This window comes from Pongo pygmaeus, chromosome 3 (genome assembly GCF_028885625.2).
Source record: "Pongo pygmaeus isolate AG05252 chromosome 3, NHGRI_mPonPyg2-v2.0_pri, whole genome shotgun sequence".
Lineage (NCBI taxonomy): Eukaryota > Metazoa > Chordata > Mammalia > Primates > Hominidae > Pongo > Pongo pygmaeus.
In genome coordinates this window covers 176,515,610-176,542,282 of record NC_072376.2, presented here as the reverse complement: position 1 = coordinate 176,542,282, position 26,673 = coordinate 176,515,610, and positions in this window count along the sequence as shown.

Here is a 26,673-nt window from a genome sequence, read left to right as displayed (position 1 = left end):
AATGTAGCCTGAAGATGTGACTGAGTTGCTGTAATCTCATAAGAAAACTTGGATGAATAACAAGTTGCTTCGTATGAATGAGCAAAGAAAGTGGTTTGAGATGGAATCTGTTCCTGTGTAAGATGCTCTGAACATTGTTGAAACGACAACAAAGAATTTAAAATATTCCATAAACTTAGTTAATAAAGCAGCAGAAGCAGGAATTAAGGAGATTGACCCCAATTTTGAAAGAGGTTCTACTGCGGGTATGATGCTATCAACAGCATCACATGCCACGGAGATTTCTTCCATAGAAGGAAGAATTAGTTAATGTGGCAAACTTCATTGCTATCTTATTCAAAAAAATGTCCACAGCCAACTCAGCCTACAGTAACCACCACCCTGGTCAATCAGTAGCAATCAACACTGAGGCAAGATCATCCATCAGGAAAAAAGATAATGACTTGTGAAGGCTCAGATGATGATTAGTGTATTTTAACAATACAGTATTTTTTAATTAGGGTGTTTACATAGGATTTTTAAACAAAATGCTGTTTCACACTTAAGAGACTACAATATAGTGTAAACAACTTTTACATGTATTGGGAAACCAAACATTTGTGTGACTTGCTTTATTCTGATACTCACTTTATTGAGGTGGCATGGAACTAAACCTGCAATATATTTGAGGTATACTTGTATGTAATTAAGACTATATTAAGAATATTCAGCTATGAGACTATAAAGCTGTCAAGTTCTCTGTCTCACCTGTCTCACTGTTACTTCATCTGTAAAACAGAGGTGATGATAAGACCAATTTAATATGCTTGTTGGAGGATTAAATGAGTCAAATGTATAAAGCTCTCAGAACAGTGACTGCCAAAAACTAAGCAGTATGTGTCAGTTATTATTGTTGAAAGGTAGACCGAAGAGGTCTCATCCTAACTTGTGTTGCTAAAAAAGAGCCAGCCCTCCCCTTTTTAAAGACTCTCCCCTTAGGAATTGCCTGATCTGATTAAATCATCTCCTGACTTACTCGCTACATCTTTGCTTCATCAGTTTTCCCTCTTCCCAGTTCATTCTCTGTCCCTAAAGATATCAACACTTGTTTCCTTACTGAGGAGGCCTCAGAGTTAAAGCTGGAGGTGAGCTGGCACAGTGTTCCACAATTTTCAAATCTGAATGCTTTGCAGTTGCCACAGACCCACTCACAGTGCAAAATTTGCAAGGCCCCTGGAGCCATTTGTATGACTCATTCTGCAGTCACATACAACATTGTTCTCACTATGCAGTAGCTACATGTCAGGTTGACATTTTTCAACATTAAAATCGACCTTATGTCACTACTATAGCTTCATTTTTTTTTGCCTTTCTATATTAGATTTTAAAATGACAAAAATCGTACAGAATTTTATTAGTAAAAAATTGATGATCTTACACATCGCAACCTTTCTTTAGCTCATCCCTCTGTAACAACCAACGTTAACTGCCTTTTACTCCTTTCAGGTTCTTCTCCATAGTCAGACAAATGGCCTTTTCGCAAGATATTCTTATTTAGTATATAATACATGAAATTTAGTTTGGTTTTGTTTTAAAATAATATACTATAAACATCTCTTGAAGTCAGTGGCTATGGATACAGTATAACTTGTGCTTTTTTATTATAGTTTCAAGATATTCCAAGGCATGGGTATAACATAATTTATTTAGCATTTTCCAACTGGTAAACTTTCAAGTGCTTTCATGCTACAAAAAACATCTTTGCCTAGGCGGGCAGATTGCCTGAGCGCAGGAGTTCGAGACCAGCCTGGGCAACACGGTGAAATGCCATCTCTACTAAAATACAAAAAATTAGCCAGGCTTGGTGGTGTGCGCCTGTAGTCCCATCTACTCGGGAGGCTGAGGCAGGAGAATCTCTTGAACCTGGGAGGTGGAGGTTGCAGTGAGCCAAGGTCACACCACTGCACTCCAGCCTGGGTGACAGAGCAAGACTCCATCTCCAAAAAAAAAAAAAAATCTTTGTGTGTATATACATATACACATATACATATATGTTAAATATATTTATACATGTACAAAATATGTATACATCTATAATGTATATATTCATATAAAGTGTTTTGTATTTCTGTAAGTGAAATTAGAAAAAATGGGGCTACTGAATCAAAAGCTGCTTGTCTTTTAATATATTAACAGTTATTGGCACATTACTTTCCAAAACGATTTTAGCAACTCCCTCTCCCAGCGCTTGTTTTCTGAACCACTGCCAGAAGGAAATGTTTTCCATTTTCTAATTTTTGCCAATCTGATAAGTTAAAAATGTCATGTCATTATGGTTTCATTTTGTGTTTTTCTTACTACCAGAGAAATTGAAAAATATTTTATGTTTGTTGATGTTTGGATTTTATCTTCCTTGACTTGTCTGTTGAAGTATTTTGTGAATCCTTTGCCTCTTTTTTTCTAGCTATTTGTACTATTAGTTTATAGGCTCTCTGTATATTAAAAATATTGAAACAAATTTAAAACACGAACAATAGAGTTGGAAAATATTTATAGTGCAGATGATAGTAAAAGCATTAACAGCAACGGGTAATTAGAAAAAACAAATTCTGGCTGGGCCTGGTGGCCCATGCCTGTAATTCCAGCACTTTGGGAGGCTGAGGTGGGCAGATCACAAGGTCAGGAGATCGAGACAATCCTGGCTAACAGGGTGAAACCCCATCTCTACTAAAAATACAAAAAGTTAGCCAAGTGTGATGGCGCGTGCCTGTAGTCCCAGCTACTCAGGAGGCTGATGCAGGAGAATCGCTTGAACCCGGGAGATGAAGGTTGCAGTAAGCCAAGATCATGCCACTGCACTACCGCATGGGCGTCAGAGCGAGACTCCATCTCAAAAAAAAAAAAAAAAAATGAGGAAAAGAAATAATAAATTTGGTTGAACATTTTAATATAATCAAATATGTATATTTTATACTGTATGACTTCTGGGTGGGCTGTTTTGTTTTAGAAGGTCTACCTTTCCCCACATTTTGCTGAATCTAAGACTGTACAAATATTTTCCAAGACTCTCTCCAATAATTCAATGTTTTTTATAACAAACTTTAATTTAGATTTTTAAAATTATTGTTGAAAGTGAGACTTGAACTTTGTTTCTTCCAATGAATTTGCAAAAAAATCATCACTTGATACTTTAAAAGATTTTATGTTTGCATATTATATTTTCTAAGAGAGATATCTGTTAAAACTGAACAAAAGCCAGCTACAGAAATTGGGAACTGGGCTTTCTTTCATCCAGTATATCTTTATTTCTGTAGTTCCTAAATTTAGGAATCTTTTACTTCACTCTTAGGGCCTAGATTTATTTCATTTTTTTTTCTTTTTTTCTTTTTGCAATTTTGACTTACATATGGGAAATGATTAGGAGCTCAAAATCTGAAGTCAGATAAGCCAAATTCCATGTATGTATGGTATTTAGCATGTGACCAGGAATTTATACAACTTTTGTAATTCTTAGTTTCCTCATCTTTACAATGACATCAATGAAATAAATCTATAACATGGCAATCCCATGTAAGGATTAAATATAATAATGCATTTAAAGAGAATAAATGCTTAAAAAATAATAAGCTTTCAACAAATGCAGCTATTATTATTATAATCTATTAAAAGATATTTTCTTATTATCTGAGATGGGCCTGTATGCCTGATTTAGAACTTAAAAGAAATATCAGATTATTAAAGGATATATATAATGAACTTAAAGGCTATTGTGTTCTAATATTAAAAATTCAGCCCAATGTGTTCTTTTAATTTACTCCAAAGATAATATCATTGATTATTTATGATTTATGATTTATTATACTTTAGTTATTTTAATTTACTCCAAAGATAACATCATACTTTAGTTCTGAAAGTTGTATCTGACTATTTTAACTTGATATGCTGAATGTTAATATAATTATTTAGCTCATATATTTTTGGAAGAAATTTTTGAAATATTTAACTTATAAAGCAGAAAACAATTAATCCCTGCCCCCTCAAGTCTTTCATCAAAAAAAGAATATAGTATACAGATTGGTTCCAACATATATCCTAGACTTTTTGTTGTCATTTACCAGTGAAGTAAAAATAGAATCTGGTTACTTCTGTTTTAATTAAGATTCTTTTAGTTCTAAATAAAAATAAAATTCAAACTGGCTTGAAGAAAAGGGGAATTTTTGACTTTCCCTAACTGATGAGGACATGGGTATAGCAAGCTAATGTACTGCTGGATTCCAGGCCAAAATTATTTGCGTCTTTGCATCTTTTGGTGCCATGTAACTCTGAGATAGCTTGCTTTCTCTCTCCCTCCCTCCGTCCCTTCCTTCCTTCCTTCCTTCCTTTTTTTTTAAGACAGGGTTTCACTCTGTCATCCAAGCTGGATTGCAGTGGCTTAATCATGGCTCATTGTAGCCTCTACCTCCTGGGCTCAAGTGATCTTCCCACCTCAGCCCTCCAAGTAGCTGGGACCATAGGTGCACGACACCAAACCCAGCTAATTTTTTTTTTTTTTATTTGTAGAGATGGGGTATTCCTGTATTGCCCAGGCTGGTCTCCAGCTTCTGGGCTCAAGCGATCTTCCCACCTCAGCCTCCCAAAATGCTGAGACTACAGGCATGAGCTGCTGTACCTGGCTAAGTTTCTTTTTATAAGTACTTTTCCAGGGTATTGATCACAATAACCACCAATTGCTCCAGGTTTACATTTGCCAGTTTAGGTGCCAATACAAAAACAAAACAAAAGAAAACAAAAAAAACCCACATTTCTTTCCCAAGAATTACAAAGGCTCAGAGCTGACTGTACTGACTTTAATTGAGCCAGCTTGCATTGGGTAATATTTCTTAATCTGTTACTGTTATTCTAATAGGCCAGGCCCAAGTCTTCACTCTATTGCTGAAGTCTTCAGGTAGATTCCACTCCCCCAGATACACATGGCCTGAGAGTACAGGGAAATAGTTTTCTAAGGAAATCTAAGATGCTATTACTAATTGTTCCATATCTTTACCAATAGGCAGTGGAGTTACTCCTTTTGATTTTAGCTAATTTACTGAGTATGAAATGGTACATTATTGTGGTGTTAATTTACAGATTTCTATGACTAAAGCTGTTAAGTACCAGATAAGGGTGAGGACATGTTATCCCAAAATATAGCACCTTAATACATTGTATATCTAAACTTTCATATGTTTATAGAGCATTAGTTCATCTCTATGGTAAAGTGTGCAAATCTTCGACTTCTTTTAAAAACTGGGATGGTCATCCTTTTACTGTTGATTTGTAGGTGTTCTTTATGTGCAAGTTCTTTGTCATATGTTACAAGAATTTTTCCTTAGTCTGTGGCTTGCCAATTCATTTTTATAATGGTGTGCTTTGCAGAGCAGACATTTTCGTTTTTTATGGAATTTAATTAATTAATTTCAAATTATTTGTTTCATGCTGATTGTGTCCTACTCAAGAAATTTTTGCCAAATCTAAGTTTCAAAGATAATCTCCTGTTTTCTTCTAGAAGATATATGGGTCTGGGTTGAATGTTTAGGTATATTATCCGTATCAAAGTAATTTTTATGTTTAATATGAAACAGTAGATGAGTGGGGACTTTTCTGGTGGTTTTTTGTTTTGTTTTGTTTTTTGTTTTTGCTTTGCTTTACTTTCCCCATACGGATTTCCAGCTGTAATAAAGTAACATATCCTAAAAAGGGTTTTCTTTGTTCATTGACCTCTCCATTCTGCTCAAATAATTGAATGTTTATTTGCCTGGCACTACCCTATCCTATAGCTTTATGGTAAGTCTTGAATCTGGATATCTGGTACTATAAGAACTCTCCTTTTTCAAAATTGCTTTAGCTACTGTAGATTTTTTATGATTCTATAACATTTTTACAATGAACTTGTCTATTTCTTTAAAATGTTTTTAATGACACAGTTTTAACAGGAATTTTGTTGAATCTATAAGTCAGTTTAGAGAGAATATGCATCACAACAATCCATGAACTAGTAGAGCTTTCCACATATTTAGGTCTGTTCAAGTTTTTCTCGGTTCAGTCTTGCAGGTATATTTGGGTAGAGATATTTTACATTTTATGTAAAATATAAGGTCAGGGGTTCTCAACCTTGGCATATTGACAGGTTGAATCAAATAATAGACATTTGTAATAAAAATTCTCTGTAAGATATAAATAAATTTTCTTAATTTTGTTAAAGGTATCTATAAAAAATGACAGCAAACATTATACATAGTGATGAATTGTTAAAATAGTCTCATTAAGGGAGAAAAAAATCTGACAAGGATGCCTATTGAGATAGAAAAGAAGCAGTTCTGACAACTATCAGGTTGATGATCTGATACAGCAAGGCTATGGTGTTTCTTCTTTAATATAAACAATTTCACGGAATACTCACATCAGACAAGGTCACTGTGAATGACTGTGATCGAGTGAGAAAAACAAGACTATTTCTTAATCATGTCTGAGCACAGAAAAAATAAGAACACTGAGCAAACCACAAAACTAACCAAGCATGACCCCTGCATGCTAAATGAGCAACTGCTAATTTTTTAAAAAAAACAATTACAGCCTTAGCCTAATTTCATTTCACCTACTTCCTAGATAAATATTAAGATACACAATTGTACAATCACCTCCACTTTCTTACAATACACATTCCAGAGGTAAACCTGCTTGGTCCCACTATAGCCCAAATTTTATAACAATCTCCTCATAGTATCCTTTTAATGACACATCCCATTGTTTCCCCAAATTTTATGGTCTCTCCTGTTGCAACAAGTAATAAACCCAACTTTGTTTGCTTCTTGTGATTTTGTGGTCTTCAGCTGGTGGGCATCTACACTACTTTATTGCAAACAATAAGCATTATTCAAAAAGTAAGGGAGAGGAAACTAGGCACTCAAAAAAATGTAGGAGAAGCAATATCCTCAGTAGGTGTCACTTAAAGTGAGAAGGTGAGGGTAAGGTTCAGAAAAATGACTGATATGGTCTGGCTCTGTGTCCCCACCCAAATCTCATCTTGAATTGTAGTCCAAATTGTAATCCCCACATGTTAAGGGAGGGACCTCCTGAGAGGTGACTGAATCATGGGGGCAGTTCCCCCAGGCTGTTCTCCTGATAGTGAGTGAGTTCTCACTAGATCTGATGGTTTTGTGAGGAGGTTTTCCCCACTTTGCTCTGCACTTCTCTCATTCTTTTTCTTCCTGCTGCCATGTGAAGAACGACATGTTTGCTTCCCCTTCCACCATGACTGTAAGTTTTCTGAGGCCTCTCCAGCCCTGCAGAACTGCCAGCCAATTAAACTTCTTTCCTGGCTGGGCATGGTGGCTCACACCTGTAATCCTAGCACTTTGGGAGGCCGAGGTGGGCGGATCACCTAATGCCAGGAGTTCGAGACCAGCCTGGCCAACAAGGCAAAACGCTGTCTCTACTAAAAATACAAAAATCAGCCAGGCATGGTGGTGAGCTCCTGTAGTCCCAGCTACTTGAGAGGCTGAGGCACAAGAATCGCTTGAACTCAGGAGGCAGAAGTGGCAGTGAGCTGAGATCATGCCACTACTCTCCAGCCTGGGAGACAGAGTGAGACTGTCTCAAAAAAATTAATAAAAAAAATTTTTAAATACCCTCTTTCCTTTATAAATTACCCACTCTCAGGTATTTCTTCGTAGCAGCGTGACAATGGACTAATACAATGACTGAGGATGCAAGCCTCACATACAGTTGAGGGGTTGTGCTCTGCCAAAAGATGTTATGCAGAGGGCAATGGGAGGCTAAAATCCAGCCTGGACCCCACTACTCAGCCTGTGGGTCTTGACTTGGCACTCTCACACTGGGAGACAGAAGTACCTCTGAAAAAGCTGTACAGCAGTATAGTGTAACTTAGCTATGGTACATTTGATAAAGAAGGCTTTTCTGTGAGCTCATGATGAGCTCCAGAGGGAGATGTAAAGAACTTCATGAGGATGAGAAGCTAAGGGATGAGGACTGGTTCACGAGTCTTGGGTTTCTTATAGTGACTTAGGTAGTCACATAACATTTATGAAATGATCAACTCTGTCTCAAGTAGAATGCGGTATTGGGGTTATGAGATTTGGGGATGGGGTCCCTTTTACTAGGAGCATGCTGAGCATGGGCCCCCTTCTCCACAGCCTCTATCAGTGAGGTAGAGACCAGTCTTCTCAAAAGTCTGGTATCTTTGGGTCTCCCTTCTATGAGAGGCACTGCGACATCCACTTGATTCCTGCTAATTTTGTCATAGAAGCCAGGAGAAGGGATGATTTACTTGGTGTATAAGAAGTTCCTGGCTTTCCTCTTTAATTTCTGCTGTTGGAGGTATGGGGGCCAGGAGAAGTTCACAGAGAAGGATATGTTCTTTTTTGCTTTTAGATCTTATGCTAGGTCAGGGGTTCTCAACCTTCGCATATTGACAGGTTGAATCAAATAATGGCTATGTAAGAAAAATTATTAATAAGAGAGAAATAAATTTTCTTAATTTTCTTAAAGGTATGTATGAAAAAATGACAGCAAACATTATACTTAGTGATGAATTGTTAAAATATTCTCATTAAGGGAGAAAAACAATTTGATGTGGATGCTCTTTCTTTTTTCTTTCTGATAGAAATACTCTCCCATTGGGTTGACAAATAACTGATCTCTCCTCAAACTCCACTCAGAAATGAACTTTTCTGTGACGCTATCACTTACCTACCTGAATTGAGCTGATTTCTTCCTCTTTGAACCCCCAATACTTTCATGATGGCACTGATCTCAAATAAATACAATTTATTTATGTACATATTTCTTTCTCCTTAGAGTATGTAATATCTTTTATTCTTTTGTTTCCATTACTCAGTGTTTGAGTAATGATTAATATAGTAATATTAATAGTGCTTATTATACTGAACCAAATAAATTGTACGGAGTTGATTTATAGATAAGCTAATGTTATCTAATGGAATGAATCTGTGATCACAGGCAGAAAACTCTGCTTTTTTGCTTGTTTGCTTTTTGAGATGAGGTCTCACTCTGTCTCTCAGGCTGGAGTTCAATGGCATGATCATGGCTTGCTGCAGCCTCCACCTCCCTGGGTTTAGGTGATCCTCCCACCTCAGCCTCTAAAGTAGCTGGGACTACAGGTGCACTCCACCACACCCAGCTAGTTTTTGTGGAGACATGGTTTACCCTCTTTCCCGGGATGGTCTCAAACCCTTAGGCTCAACTGATCTGCCCACCTCAGCCTCCCTTCCAAAGTGTTAGGATTATAGGTGAGAGCCACCACCCCTGGCCAAACTCTGCTTTCTAACTTTGCCTGTGCTAACTAGTTTCATTTTTAGAAGCCTCTTAACCTCTGTGCATTTTTTTTCTAATCTGTAAAAATGAAAATATCAGTTGATCGCTGACATTACTTTTGATATCAGTACTCCATGATTCAGACTGATGTATCCCATGCTTGACGTTGCTAGCTGAGTTTTCATAATTTTCATAAAGGGTGCTGATGCATTCCTAGGCACTGAGGATCAAATACAATCATATAAAAATTGATAATAAGGCTTTTGCTCAAGCATTAATGGCTAAATAGGAAGTCTGGCTATGAATACACATTTCCCAAGGCTACCAGATTTCTCACACTGACACAAAAACAAGCAAGGACGTAATTAATCAAGCTTTTATCTAGGTAGAATCTATACAGTGCACTTGGAGTCTATTGAATTACCTTGAATACAAAAAGGCTTACATGACTAGGCCAATTGGAACCTGTGATTTATTGGAAAGATTTCAAAGCCTATACATATACAATTAACCCATGTCATTAAAGAGTAATTCCCTTTCTAGATTTTGAATTAAAAAAAATTTGGCTGCCAGGAACCAGTTATCAAAACAGTGTGATTTGAAGTGATTTAAGTTGCAACAGTAGCTCTAGCATTATGAAGATGTTTACAAATAATTGAGTTGCTTTTGAATTGTTTCCATAAAGAGCTACACTAGCTTATAAAACGAGGACTTTTCTATTATCAAAATTACACTATTTCTTCAAGCTGCTTTTGTAAAAGTGATTGGTGATTTCATTTTATATTACCAATTGGATAAAACAGCAGTATACTTTTATGCAAAGTAATCTAAAATACAAATAATATTCTTAGCAATATGTCAATTTTATCAACCAATATAAATTTATGATGTGTACATTACCATGGTGAGGACAAGTAATACGTTATTCCAAAGTGGTGCCTGCAGGTTTGTATTAATTAAGTAGCTATATGTGTATTAGTCAATGTACTTGAAAGAGTGACAAGGGCAGTTCAGGTCATAGACTTCGCATTTCATAAGTTATTATTTCAATTTTGAATGAGCATAGATAAAGCATCAAATCACTGTAGAATTTTTCCAGCTGCCAAAAATTGCTACAATTATATTCAAATGATTATCAAGGTTTTAAAATTGTTTTCTAGGAAAAACAATTGCCTTTGAGTAAAGAATGTCATTTGTGTAATGCTAGGTATTGGATCTATTCAGTTTGAGATCTGAACAGTGATCTTTTTTCCCGAATATCAGAACATATATCTACTCTTGTTTTTGGTGTGAGGCCAATATAAACTACTAAAACCTTAAAGATGTTTTGGTACTAATATGGCTCCAAGAAAACAAAGCATTTGTTCTTAGTATATTCCATTTAACCAAGGCTATCTTCCTGTATGAAAATATTGAATTGCTTCTAAGTTATAGGAGAACTGATATTACCCTTCAGCATCAAGCAAAATCACTTGGGTGTTCTTGACTCTTTGACACCATGATGTATTAGTTTCCTACTGCAGCTATTACAAATTACCAGAAACTAAGTGGTCAAGACAACAAAAGTATATTATCTTACAGTTCTTGAGGTCAGAAGTTTAAAATGGGTTTCATTGAACCAAAATCAAGGTGCTGCATTCCTTTTGCTTATTCCAAAAAAAATGTATGTTTCCTTATCTTTTCCAGCTCTTAGCACTGCCCCAAGTCCCTGGCTTATGGCCCTTTACTTCATCTTCAAAGTGCATCACTCCAACCTTGGCTTCCATTGTTATATCTATTTTTCTGACTTTTATACTTTTGCCTCTCTTAGGATCTTGTGATTACATTGGGCTCACTGGGATAACTAATCCAGGACACTCCTCCCATCTCAATTTCCTTAACTTAATCACATGTGCAAAGTCTCTTTTGCCATATAAAATAACAGATCCACAGATTCCAGGAATTAGGAAGTAGATATTTTTGAGGGGTTATTTTTCTTTCACACATGGAACCCTTTGCAGTCTGGTGAAGCCTGTAGTTTTCTTCTCAGAATCATGTTTTCAAAGCCTAAAATATTGAAATATAGTAATAAAAATATTTTAAAATAAATTTATACTCTAGTAATATATGTGCTTTTCAAATTACTGCATTAAATAATCATTGTAATGGCTAATAGTAGCCATAATAATTTCAAGGCAGTTAAGGGCATAAATAATATTTGCCACACCTGTTATGTGATATGAAAATATCTGCTTTCGATTTTACTGCTAATGGTGTGGTGTTTCGTTTTGTTTGTAATTCCAATTGATCAGTATGAGCCAAGGAACCTGCTATTATTCTATAACTTTCTTGCATTCACTTTTTCCTATCATTCATCTAATGAAAAGTAAAATAAACTAGATTGTGGACATTGTTTATCAGAAGAGTATACATGTTTTACGAGATACTCATTCTGCTCAACATTAGAAGCTAAGATATTCTTAAACATGTGACAAGTCTTTCTGTGTGTTTTTAAATTTAAATGTATTGTCCTGTCTGATTAATTTTGGTACTTATTAAACATAAGGCTTGCCATAGATTCATAATATAACATTTGTCTAGGAGCTTCCATTTGATTTAAAGTAATAAGATGTACATGTTCTATTGCACAAAAACTATCTAAAGCATTTTGGAGAAATAGTGGCTTAATCATTTGTTGCTTTTATTAGCTGAAATTTTCTTTACATTTATGTACAGTAAGCAAGCTTATGTCTTTGCAATCCAAAACAAAATAAACAGGTTATATGCTATAAAGGCTTATAGGTGGCTGAAAGTTTACCTTTCAAAAATATTTTTGTACCCAAAGTGTTGACCAAATAAAGTAGAAGTTCTTTATTTTTTACTTGACTTTATTCCTGAATAGCCCATCTTCAATAAGCCCTGATAAGCAGGTATAACATGATTAATTTTATATAGCTAGGTACATACACTAAATATATGTGATTAACTAGAGAAAGATTGAACTATGTTTTAATATTTCCAATAACTGAAAACTCAGAAATTAAGGCCAAAATATAATACTTTGATGCTCAAGTTACGGCTTAATATGGAGACATTTGAGTATTGGATTTGTAGAGCTTTTAAAAGTTCTTTTTTTGTCTCACTTTAAAATAATCAGTGTGTTCCACTTAGTCATGGAATCTTCTTACACTTTCTAATCAGGGATTTTGCTTATATTTTGATTATCCAATAAGCACATCTTTCTGGAAATTGGGAAATTGTAGGTTATGTGAAATTATGTGAAATTGTTTAACCAGGAAAGTCGATTTATAAGCATAAGAGTCAAATAAGAGTGGATTTTGTATATCAAGGCCCCTAAACACTATTAGAGCTTTGCTGGATTTGTGGAAAAGGTAAGTGATTTGTGGAATTAAAGTGCTCTGCAATAGTAATAGGAATGCTGAACTGTGGTGCCGAAGCATTTCATATTAGCTTGTCCTTACCGACATAGTTGCCATCTCATTCCTCCATGTTTTCCTGTTTTCACCAGGGAGTCAGTACACTTCCATTTTTTTTAATTGAAATTCTATACAGTTTTGGAGAGATCTGTCGTGTGTATGTGCCTATATAATTTACATAAAACAGAAAGCTGCCATGACTAGTTTGAGATTTGAATAACACTAATAAGACCTGCTATATTTTCTATTTTTTTATTTTCATGAGAACATTTTCTGTAAAGAAAGGAATCTCCATGCTTATTTTCATTTCTTTATTTTTGAGGAGAGTTGCAGCCTTGGTTAAATTACCGTAAGAGAGCTGAGGAGTTCAAAATCTCAATTGCTGGGAAGATATGCTTATTAGACATTAGATAACATATTTCTTTGATCAGCCAAAGAGATAAATCTGAGTAAGTGTCTTGGGAGTCGTAAGTGACATTTGCTAAGTGGAATGTTATGGCTAGACTGAAGGAAGTACAACTCAAGAAATGTCTTTTGTATTTGCCACTAAATATCATTAAAATGTTTGGCAATGTTCTATCAAAGACATGCTAAAGTGTGACGCACATAATAAAATATAAAAATTCGAGTAATATGATTTGAAGCATTAGAAAAATTATAGAGTTAACAGTACATTTTCATTATTATTTGCCACCCTTAGTGTTTATTTAGCAGAAGTTTATTAAGAGCCACTTCTTAATATTCACTATGCTAGGCGTTGGTAACACAAAGATGAATGTACTACAATTCTTCTCTGAAATCACAGTTTGTGTAGAGAAAATTGAAAAATAAAAAAAAAACCAAACACAGTATATTCCAAAAGTGGAATAAAGATACATGTAAAATACTGTCTGAGATCAGAGAGTAAAGCATAGTTCTAATTTTAAAATATTCCTAAATCTTCCAATATAGAATTATATTTTATAGCAACATATTGTTTTGGAAAAAGCAGGATTGGAATTCCGACTCTCACTGACCAAGCTCTTACAGATGTCTATCTTCTTGAACCTCAGATGTAACACTCAGAATAATAATAGCTAATGCCTATAAAGAACTATGTACCAGGCATTGTTTCAAAGTCCTTCACATATATTATCTAATTTAATCCTCACAGCAACCCTTTGAACTAAGTGCTACTGATACTGTTTCCACTTTTCTAATGAGAAAAATGAGGCACAGAGAAGCTAAGTAGCCTGACCAAGTTTACAGCTAATCAGTAGCAGAGTAGGTATTACAATCCAGTCAGTCTGGCTCCAGGGGCTAATCTCATATTTGTTATATTCTACAACTTCTCAAGCAAGAATTTAATAGCTGCAGCAATAATGATGATGATATATCCGTCTTAATTCAACATTTGGATTTCACAAGCCATGAACAAATAAATATTGCTCTTTTTATATTTTCAAAGACAAACTAGTATCCTTTGTCATATGATGTGGATGGTCAGCTTTCACCAGGTGCTTATTTATATAGTTTCTTCCTGTCATTTCTCACCCGTTTATACTACCCTTTTTGTTGTTGTTCTTTTTCACAAATATTTAGAGGAGTGCCCATTTCCAGATGGTTCTCTCTAATATCTCCTTGCAAATCCTCATACGAGAGCAGTCTAGCATTTAGTAAGTTTCCTTGAGAGACCCTGAAGCAAGAAGGGGCTTGGAGGCAGAAAGATTCAAGTCAACACAGGGAGAGTTCTGCAATATTCACGTTGGCTCCCCAAGTTTTTGCTTCCTGCATCAGACACATATTCTCTGATCCCTAATAATATATGAGATTTCAAAGTAGTGTATTGTGGGTTTACCACAAACAGCACATCTCCATTTTCATATTCCAGTTTATATGACATTTTCCATAGACCAGGCCTATAGATTTGGGGTTTATTTACCACATGTTTTACTTAACCAGAAACATCCTGTTAAAAACATTCCATAGATAAACTTCCTCCTCCTGGCCAATATATAATTAACTCAGAATTTGTTTACTCAGAGGTTCAGTTAACATGTTGACAAGGAGATTATACAGAGTCATCTGCCCTTTTTCATTTCCCTAGGGGTGTCCGCCAGTCAATTAGGGAAAAAGAAGCAAGGATCACAGACCAGTGCCCTAACCTCTTCCACATCACAACACATACAAATTTTGCAGTGTCACTGCGAGGATCAAAGGAGGTAATGCACACAATGTGCCTGGCACATTGGTAAACAAGATCAGATTTTACTCTCCCTTTCTCTCCATATATATGTGTCTGTATATACATATATACATACACACACACACACACGTTCTTTATGAGTTTTAACGTGTCTATGTTAGTGAAGAACTAGTTCACAAAATTCAAAAAATATAAAATGAGTACAGTTGTTCTTTAGGATCGTTGGGGGATTGGTACCCAAACACCCACCCCCCTATACCAAAATTCCAAGATGCTTAAGTCTCTTATATAAAATGGTGTAGTATTGACATATAACCTTCATGCATCCTCCCATATACTTTAAATCATCTCTAGATTACTTATAATACCTAATACAATCTAAATGCTGTGTAAGTCATTGTTATACTATTTTTTTTTTATTGTTGTATTTTCTGTTTTCTATTTTTGTAGAGACTGAATCTCACTATGTTGTCCAGGCTGGTCTTGAACTCATGGTCTCAAGTGATCCTCCCACCTTAGCCTCCCAAAGCACTGAGATTAAAGGTATGAGCCACCACATCTGGACTGATATTGTTATTATTTTATTGTTTTATTTTCAAATATTTTTGACCTGTGGTTGGTTGAATTCAAGGATGCCGAACCCATGGATATGGAAGGCTGATGGTATACAGCAAAAATAAATTTTCCTCGTATCTCTTCCTGCTCCAGTCAACCAGTTCCCTTCTTTAGAAGCAACCACTGTTACCAGCTCCAAATTGCTCACATGGTTTTTAGAGATATTTCAAACATTTAAAAATGTCTGGCTTAAAAAAAAATGGATGTTTAATCTCTTTGGGGGAATTCACCAGGGAAGAGGTGGTTCAAATGGTGGGTGCAATATTTTACTCTTATGAGTGGTGAGTGATGGAATTAAAACAGGCACAGAAGCCTGGGTTTTAGTCTTGTCTCTTCAATAATTAGCCATTGTCCATCTTGGCCGGGTTATTTAATTTCTCTGATTTAAGTTACACACACACACAAAATACTGTGACTGGATGGTTATATGTAAGGTACCTCTAAGCTGTAGCACCTTAGGATTTCCCATATAGCTCCATACAGTTTTAGTAATGTGCCAGGAGTCTGCTCCAAGGAGAGGTTTACTTGAAGAGTCTCAGATTAGTCATAATATTTTCTCTTTATCCAGTTACCAAAGTTGCCACCAAGAGGTTTGCACACTGGGAAAATCCTAAAAGCCATGGAAAATGCTATCGGGTTTAATAAAACAGAACTTCTTTTTCTTTAGAGGAGAGAGTGCTATCCTGAAGTGAGATGTGTTGAGACCTGTACTTCCTATGGAAATTAGGGTGTTCCACAGGTAAACTGTGATATGGTAAGAACTAGGTCACTTCAGATTATTGGACTGATCTTTGTACTGTTGGAATAATTCCTTCCCAGGCTAATTAGGCAATCTATTAAAAACCTTTGACCTGATGTAGAGGGAGAAAAGAAAATTTGACTTAATTTAACTTAGAAATTCTGTGAATGCTTCATTTCATAAAAAGTAACACACTGAAAGAAAAATTCTCTTTTATGCTTTGGAGTTGATAAAATAAAACCTCAGCCATTAGCTTACTAAGCATGTTTCCAAATCTCCTATAGAATTTAATTAAAGAGGAAGAAATTTGACTTCCATTTAAAATGGCAAACTACTGCATTTGTTCAACTCCACTACCAGAACTTTAAGTGGAAGAAAAAAGTCCATACGCAAATAAATAAAATAAAACTAAGACTAATCAAATAAAACAAACAAAATTCCAAAAATAAAAAACTGGAAGAGAAACTTCTACCTTGAAGTTAGGGAACAACTATAATTTCATATGAATATCCTAAATAATGTCTGCACCATAGAAAATAGTTAGGACCAAATTAAAAGATGATTTCAAGATTTGACATAAATCTCTAATACTGTCCAGAGCAATGTGCTATAGAAATGAGGAAGTTTCCAGAGAGCCTACTGACAGTGAATGACTGAAGGCATTAACACTTGTGAGTATGGCTCAGCTATGGGCAGGATAGAGAACCCCTACTTAGAATCTATTTCTTCACTGCAGAGTAGGTGTGATTCAGATCAGGCAGAAGGAGAGTACTTACCATAATATCGTTTAGGTTTTTGTCTATTCAGTGGGAATAAAGACCAATTGTGTTTGGGAAATATTTCTAACTCAGCTCACTAACAATGTCTGGCAAAATCTAGCTCTAATTTACCTTTCCTGACTTGTTTCATGACTCGTAGCTCTCCTAACTTACCAGGCATTGGTTGAGTTGATCATCAATCTGGACAATGCATGATACCTGTATTTACTTCATCTTTCTAATGATGACTTTGTGGTTAATGTCGTATTAACTTCTTGCTATGCTTCTTCCAATAATATGTACCTGTTGCAATTCTATCCAGACTTGAAGATCTACTCATAAGCAACTGTCTTGATCCACTGATCTTGGCCCCAAAACATTTTTTCATCTTAAGTAGCCCTTTATATATTCTTTTATGATATTTAATGTTCTACCTCATAACAGTTATTTCTGTTGATGACTTCTGTCTTCTATGCTTCAAGTTTCTTAATGTGGAAATCATGCCAGTTTTGTATTTATTTATTCTGCATATCTCCTAGTACAGTCCTTTTTTTTATTTTATTATTATACTTTAAGTTTTAGGGTACATGTGCACAACGTGCAGGTTTGTTAACATATGTATACATGTGCCACGTTGGTGTGCTGCACCCATTAACTCATCATTTAGCATTAGGTGTATCTCCTAATGCTATCCCTCCCCCGTCCCCCCACCCCACAACAGTCCCCGGTATGTGATGTTCCCCTTCCTGTTTCCATGTGTTCTCATTGGTCAATTCCCACCTATGAGTGAGAACATATGGTGTTTGGTTTTTTGTCCTTGCGATAATTTGCTGAGAATGATGGTTTCCAGCTTCATCCATGTCCCTACAAAGGACATGAACTCATCATTTTTTATGGCTGCATAGTATTCCGTGGTGTATATGTGCCACATTTTCTTAATCCAGTCTATCATTGGAGTGAACTCCCATTCACAACTGCTTCAAAGAGAATAAAATACCTAGGAGTCCAACTGACAAGGGATGTGAAGGACCTCTTCAAGGAGAACTACAAACCACTGCTCAATGAAATAAAAGAGGATACAAACAAATGGAAGAACATTCCATGCTCATGGGTAGGAAGAATCAATATCGTGAAAATGGCCATACTGCCCCAGGTAATTTGTAGATTCAATGCCATCCCCATCAAGCTACCAATGACTTTCTTCACAGTTCTTTAAATAAAAGAATCATTCTGTGACTGCTGCTAAATCTGTCTATATTTTGATTTTTTAAATTTGAGAATAACGCAGGCATGAAAAGGCTTTAACTCCTGAAAGATATTTTTTCCCCTGGACAGTGTAAGTCTCAACATTATCTCAGTAATAATGACCCACACTACTGATTAAATACCCATAATACACTAGACATTATTACAAAATGTCATAAAAATCTCATGAAATGCCAGACATGAGAATTATTTCATCATTTTACAAACATGTTCTACAATCTCTAAACAACTTATCACAACCAAAACAGCTACTTCTAATAGATACAGAAGTTGTGAATCAAAGAGATACAATAAATTGCTTGTCTATCCAATAAATAATTATTGGAAGCCAGTATTTTCTGATTTCAAAGCCTCTGTATTTTCTATACTATTTATTAGACTTTTTGATAATGTTTTCAACTGGGAAAAACTGAGCTATGTAAGAAAGAATGTAATATAGAAACTTTCAAAGAAAACCATATTTGTCTTTCATTCAAATAATACTGACCTGCAAATATTGTTTTATTTCTAAAAATAATTATTTTGCTAGTAATGTAGAAAAAGCTTTGTATTTTCTTATATCAGATTCTAATGTCAAAAATCCCTAAAATGGTGGATAATCACATTGTTATTTCATTGTATACAATCATACTTATGAACTTATCTATTTTTGTATTTTGTTGAAAAAGCCCAAAGGATTGGCTAAACACGTAGATGGAGACAGCATTAAATGAATAAAAGTTTAAAAAATAAGTTGTACTCTCAGTAAAATGTACCAGAGCCAACAAACTACAGATAGGTTGAATTATTTTTAGGAAACTTTTCAGAAATAACTCATCTTGGATCAAGCTTGTGAGTTAATTGACTGATTAAATTACAAATCAGGAAAACACAGATCCTGAAAACTAAGGTATATAAAATTTAATCTTGGGAACTCTAATCTGTTCATGAGATAATATTGTACTGACTTATCAACTGATAGGAAATATCAAAAAGGCAGTGTGAAGAATGGAAATTGGTCTGTGGTGATGGAGAGGTGTTCTGATTCTAAACTGTTGGTCCCATTTGCTTAGATATAACTATCTCTAATACGAAGAAAATCAATTTATGAGAGTATTAGAGCTTGACAGATGCTCCTTTGGAATATCTCACCTTGTGAGTTATCATACTTAGCTCAATAAACAACATTTTTCTATAGTTTTCCAGAATCATCAGGAAAGGGTTAGCCTCCTCAGAAAATTGGCTCCAATTATTAGGCTAAGATAATGTTAACTTCTCCTCCACTCAAAATAAACAAATTGGAATGCAGGTAAATCGTGCTGTGGTCAGAGTATCTGTTCAGTAATATTATTGAAACTTGGAGTGAGTGAGTAAGACCACTGTGGGTCAGGTCTGGTCCTCCTGGTATCAGTTTTTAGAAAACAGTAGCAGATAAACTAATTTTTTGGAAAATGATAGCATGAGAACCAGACCTGACCCACGGTGGTCCTACCTGAAGTAGGCCCTACTTTCATCTTTATACCAGAGCTTAGGTCCACATTAAAGAACTGAGTAACAAAGAGTGGATTTTGAGTGTGTTTATCATGTGTGACCTGGAAAATGGTGTGACTCTAAAGGAAAATTCATGTGCATTTTTATATTCCTTCCATTTATGAGCAGACTGTGAAGCAGAGTTGATGTAATTTGGATATGTATCCCCACCAAATCTCATGTTAAAATATAATCCCCAGTGTTGGAGGTGGGGCCTGGTGAGAGCACCTGAGGTGTTTGACTTATGGAGGTGAATCACTCATGAATGGCTTAGTGCCATCCTTGATAGTGTGTGAGTTCTCCTGAGATCTGGTTTTCAAATGTCTGTGGCATCTCTCTCTTGCTTCTCTGTCTCTTGCTTCTGCTCTCACCATGTGATGTGCCTGCTCCCACTTTGCCTTCTGCCATGAGTGAAAGCTCCATGAGGCCTTCCCAGAAGCTGAGCAGATGCTGGCAGCGTGCTTCCTGTATAGCCTGCAGAACCGTGAGCCAATTAAACCTCTTTTCTTTGTAAATTACCCAGTCTTGTGTATTTCTTTGTAGCAATGCAAAAGCAGACTAATGCAAGAGTCCTAAAAGTGTGCAATTTGTAAGCCCTAAAGCAACCATCAATGTCATCAGGAATGTCTGGGAATCAGGTAGCAGAGTAAGGAAAGAGAGTGTGTGGCTTTGTTTTTGAAAGAAAACAGATGTAAGAGTGGAGAGCCCAAGTGTAGTAATATTTTACCTTTCCTTTTTGAAGTGTTTGTTTGCTTGCCTCCTTTTTAAAAAAAAATGTACTAGGGAGAACCTTCCTAGAGTGATCTCTATGCACAATAAAGGCTGAGAGCCACTGATTTAAGTGTACTCTGGAAGAGAAAGCACTACTAAAAGAAAACACTTCAAAGTCTCTTTGTAAACAGTGAAGAGTCAGGAAGTATCCAGAGCCAGACGGGAATTGGGGCTGGAGACCAGGCCAGATTTTTGAAGGGTGCTTCTTGAGCCACACAGATCTCTTGCTAGTAATCATGACTGAGTGGGAGGAAGTCTTGCTGCAGCCTCTGAAGACCATGGGGCAGTGTGAGATTACCTGGCACTTCATATACACTCTAATTTTTAAAGCCTTTATGTTAGTTAAAGCTCATTTGAAAATATGTATGGGTTGTTTGCAAGTGATGCTCATTAAAGAGAACAATAGAGTCCATCTTTTCAGATTCTTTAAAGGACTGTGAGTCAAAGTGTGTCTGGAATTTATTCCTTCCAGTGAGCTCTTGGTCTCACTGACTTCAAGAATGAAGCCGCAGACCCTCGCGGTGAGTGTTACAGCTCTTAAATATGATGCATCCAGAGTTTATTCCTTCAGATGTTCAGATGTGTCCGGAGTTTCTTCCTTCCAGTGGTCTCGCTGACTTCAAGAGGGAAGCCGCAGACCTTTGCAGCGAGTGTTACAGCTCTTAAAGGTGGTGTGTCCGGAGTTGTTTGTTCCTCCTGGTGGGTTCATGGTCTTTCTGACTTCAGGAATGAAGCTGCAGACCCTCGCAGTGAATGTTACAGCTCATAAAGCTAGTGTGGACCCAAGGAGTGAGCAGCAGCAAGATTTATTGTGAAGAGCGAAAGAACAAAGCTTCCACAGCATGGAAGGGGACCCCAGTGGGTTGCCATTGCTGGCTCAGCTGGCCAGCTTTTATTCCCTTATTTGGCCCCACCCATGTCCTGCTGATTGGTCCATTTTACAGAGTGCTGATTGGTGCATTTACAATCCTTTAGCTAGACACAGAGTGCTGATTGGTGAGTTTTTATAGAGTGCTGATTGGTGCATTTACAATCCTTTAGCTAGACACAGAGCGCTGATTGGTGCATTTTTACAGAGTGCTGATTGGTGCATTTACACAGAGTGTTCATTGGTGCATTTACAATCCTCTAGCTAGACACAGAGCGCTGATTGGTACATTTTTACAGAGTGCTGATTAGTGCATTTACAATCCTTTAGCTCGACAGAAAAGTTCTCCAAGTCCCCACCTGACCCAGAAGTCCAGCTGGCTTCACCTCTCAATCCCCTCTCTAAACAGGACACCCTAACTGTAGTTGGGAATTGGGTGATGACTGCTCTAGCTACTTCCTGCTGGATAGGGGTGAAGAAGGGGCCCTGTAGTTGTAGTGTCCTCCAGAAGGGAGCTCTTTAGGCCAGTGAAAGGTCCAGTGGATCAGTCCAGGGGTCCTTGGTAGAAGTTGTTAGTTGGGATCATTTGGGGTTCCATTTGTAAGACTATCTGTAGCTTGATGGCCTCAATCCTAGAGGAAACAAATTTGACAGGGAGGTTAAAAATACAGGGCCCAAAGGCAAGTAATAGTAAGATGGCTGTCACAGGACCTAGAAAGGGGAGAAGCCATGTTGCCCAACTCCAGAGGTTGGTATAAGAATTTGAAAGGTGTTGTCTGATTTCAGAAGTCTTTTCCTGTAAACACCGGGTGGCATCTCGTACTATCCCTGACAGGTTAGTGTAAAAACAACACTCTTCCCCTAAGAAGGTGCAGAGTCCTCCTTTCTCAGCAGTGAGGAGGTCTAGGCCTCAGCAGTTTTGGAGAATCACTGCTGCCAAAGAGTCTGTTTGGGATTGTAGAGTAAGGATAGATTTTGTTATTTCTTGCAAACTATCTGAGAGGCAGACGTAGGTTGAAGTTCCACATAAGAAGAATATGCATTGGCTGGGTAGACAGAAATTTACCCTGGCTTTTAAAGGAATAGAGTACACTGTTTTTTCTTTACTGCTTCTATCTCTTTCTCTCTCTTTGACTCCTTCTTTGTCTCTTCCTCTCCTTCTTTCTGACTTTCTGTCTCTGTCTCTTTCTCTCTCTGTCTCTCTCTTTCTGCCTCTTTCTCTCTTTCCTTTCTGCTGGTCTTTCCCTGCCTCTCTCAGCCACTTATGTTGCTGTTCTCCTCTCTCCTTCCCCTTTCTGATGGCTTCAGCATTGTAAGACTGCCATCTCCTTAGGTTTTTGCGCTGCATGCAGTAACTCTGTGATTTCCTTGTGGTATTCAATGGGGGTTCCCCCAGAGGTTAGGAACTCCCTTTCTTTCCATATTGCAGCATGGGCATGTAGGATTAGATAAGCATACTTACTATCTGTATACACATTTATTTTTCTTCCCTTTCCCAGTTCCAAGACTCGGGTAAGTGTCACTAGTTCTGCTAACTGGGCACTGGTTCCTGGGGGAAGAGGCTTAGTTTCAAGTACTGTTACTAACTATGGCATAACCTGCCCTTCGTATCCCATTCTCCACAAATGAACTTTCATCAGTATATAGGTTAAGGTCAGGATTAACTAAGGGGACTTCTAAGAGATCCTCTCGGGCGCAGAAGTCTGGACTATAATTTGTTGGCAGTCATGCTCAATTGGTTCCCCATCCTCTGGGAGAAAAGTGGCAGAGTTGAGGGCCGCACATGTGCGTATTTGAAGCACAGGTCCCTCAAGGAGTAGTGCCTGGTATCTAAGCAGGCAGTTGTCTGATAGCCATAAACTTCCTTTGACACCTAGTATGCCATTTACATCATGAGTAGTCCAGAGAGTGAGTTCCTTTCCTTGTATTATTTTGATAGCCTCTGACACTAAGACAGGCACCGCTGCAACTACCCGTAAACAGTGAGGCCAGCCTTTTGCTCCTATATCAATTTCCTTACTTAGGTATGCCACTGGTTGTGGGCTTGTCCCACGAGTCTGAATAAGGACCCCAAGAGCTATTCCTGCTCTCTCTGTGATGTATAAAGAGAAGTTTCATCCTGTGGGAACGCTTAAGGCTGGAGCTTGAGTTTGTTCCTTCCAATGCCCAGACTTCAGGGTGATTCCCTCCTCAAGTAGGGGACAACAAATGGGTAACTTGTTCCCCATATTCATGTGGATAATAGCTCCAGCTTTGGCTAATATGTCCCTCCCTAATAAGGGTATGGGACTTTCAGGCATAACAAGAAAGGCATGTGAAAAGAGCAAAGTCTCCCAATTACAACTGAGGAGGTGGGAGAAATACCTGATTACAGGCTGTCCCAGGATTCCTCAGGTGGTAACGGACCTTGAGGACAGCTGTCCAGGACAGGAGATTAACACTGAGAAAGCCACGCCAGTGTCAATAAGGAAGTCAATTTCCTGGCCCTCAATGGTTAATTGTACCCGGGGCTGAGTGAGGGTGATGATGTGAGCTGGCACTTGCCCCGGGAACCCTCAGTCCTATTGTTGGATCATCTGGTTGGGGGCTTCTGGCCCAGAGAAGCTTTGTCCTCTGGGGCAGTGCACCTTCCAGTGATTGCCTCAGCATAGTGGACATGGGTGAGGGGGCAGCTTGTTTCTCAAAAGAAAGTTATATTCTCCTGGATGAGCAGCATAGTCAAGACCCTTTATCCCAAGGCATCTCTGCCATTATAATTTCCAAATTTCTTTTTAAGTGTAGGCTTTATGCAGTTCAAAAACACATTAATAAAAATATGTTAATAATGAAGTATAAATGTACACTTCAACATGTATAATAGTAGGGGATAAAATAAAGACCATTATAACCTTAATTTCTATATTGGTTGGAATTATATGTTCATAATGTTTCTGACATTAAACACAAGTTTGACATATGTAAGCAGTTTTATTTTCTTTTGAGATGAAGTCTCACTCTGTCACCTGGGCTGGAGTGCAGTGGCAGAATCTCAGCTCACTGCAACCTCCATCCACCTCCCAGGTTCAAACAATTCTCCTGCCTCTGCCTCCCAAGTAGCTGGAACTACAGGTGTGCACCACTATGCCCAGCTAATTTTTGTATTTTTACTAAAGACGGGGTTTCACTATATTGATTGGCCAGGATGGTCTCGATCTCTTGACCTCGTGATCCACCCGCCTCAGCCTCCCAAAGTGTTGGGATTACAGGCGTGAGCCACCATGCCCTGCCCATATGTAAGCAATTTTAAATGAAATTCCACTGTGCTAGAGATGGGAATGGAACAAATAAAGTTTGCAAATCTTGTTTGATACACAGAAATTTTGCACATTTGCAAAACACCTTTCAGGCCTACATTTTCTCTTGATTGGGAGGCCAATCTTAATGAGGCACTGAATAAGACAGTCCGCTCTCTACCCTCCTTACCCTAGAATCATCTAGGTTAATCTTAATAGGATTAGTTCTTTATAGGTTTTATTTATATAATCTGTATTACTTGTTAAATGTTTAGATTGCAGAAATTGAATGTTTTGGGAAACTGAAGATCTTAGGTGAAACTGGAAAAGAAAAGTACTATATAAGCAACAATCTCATTAGGGACCAAACATGTTCAGAGGGGCTCCAGTCCTTCAGGGACCAGATTCTCATTCTCTGCTTTTGAGTTGCTGTGATGAGAGATGAATACAGAAAGTGTACATAGATGGGACTCGTAAGGTGATATTTTCTGAGACAAGCAAGGAGGACAATAATGAGAGAAAGGCAGCATAAATTAGATGGATTTGAGACATACGCATTTTTTTGAAAAAGTTCTACAAAAGGAGACAAAATTATGGTCACTGAGAAAAGTCATATTACAGTCTCCCCAATGGCAAAAGAGGGATTAAGTTCACTTTTGAAGGAAAAATGGCCAGTTGGACTGCTTCAGGTCGAAATAAATCATTACTAGACAGAAGATAAGACAAGCTTATAAGAGTTAAAGTCAACAAAGCCAGAAACAATGGATATAAACTAATGATGTGGAAATTTTCAGACAAAAAAATACAGATTTGAGATAGTCTGGTATAGAATACAGGAATACAGAATAGCTTTGTGTGAAATATTTAAAGAAATAAGGGATGCAATCATAGGGATGGGCAAAGACTTTTAGAAAATTTAAACAAAATGTTGTGGGGTGGGGGGAGGGGGGAAGGATAGCATTGGGAGATATACCTAATGCCAGATGATGAGTTAGTGGGTGCAGCGCACCAGCATGGCACATGTATACATATGTAACTAACCTGCACATTGCGCACATGTACCATAAAACCTAAAGTATAATAATAATAATAATAATAAAAATAAATAAATAAATAAAAGAAAATTTAAACAAAATGTGTAGAAGTCACAAAAGCAACCCTCTAGATAATTATTGAGATGCTATAGAACAGAACAGTGTTTACTGCCACTAGAGTGGAAGTTTAAAACTATTTAAACAATAGCATTGTTTAAAATTACACGATGGTGTGTTTTTTAATTTTTAAATTTATTTAAATTTATTTTTCTTTAATAATAATTTTTTCTTTTAAAAAAAAAATAGAGGTGGGGTTTTACTATGTTGCCCAGGCTGGTCTCAAACTTCTGAGCTCAAGTGATTCTCAGTCTCTCAAACTGCTGGGATTATGGGTGTGAGCCACCACGCCTGGCCTACAATGGTGAAATTTATAATGTATTATATTCTGGGGTAAATTAGCATGAAAAATAATGTGGATCTCAGCCAAAAATAGATGAAGCAGGAGTCTGCTTGTTAGTTACAATCATTATGAATGTAGTCAAATTGACTTTGCCCATCAAAAATAAACCATCTGGGCCGGGCACGGTGGCTCACGCCTGTAATGCCAGCCCCTTAGGCTGAGGCGGGCAAATCACTTGAGGTCAGGAGTTTGAGACAAGCCTGGCCCACGTAGTGAAACGCTGTCTCTACTAAAAATACAAAAATTAGCTGGGTTTGGTGGTGGGAGCCTGTAATCCCAGTTACTCAGGAGACTGAGGCAGGAGAATTGCTTGAGCCGGGGAGGCGGAGATTGCAGTGAACTGAGATGGCGCCACTGCACTCCAGCCTGGGCAACAGAGCAAGACTCTGTCTCAAAATAAATAAATTAATTAATTAACAAAAATAAACCATTTGATTAGGAAGTCTCCTCTTTAAAGAACTTTTGGGA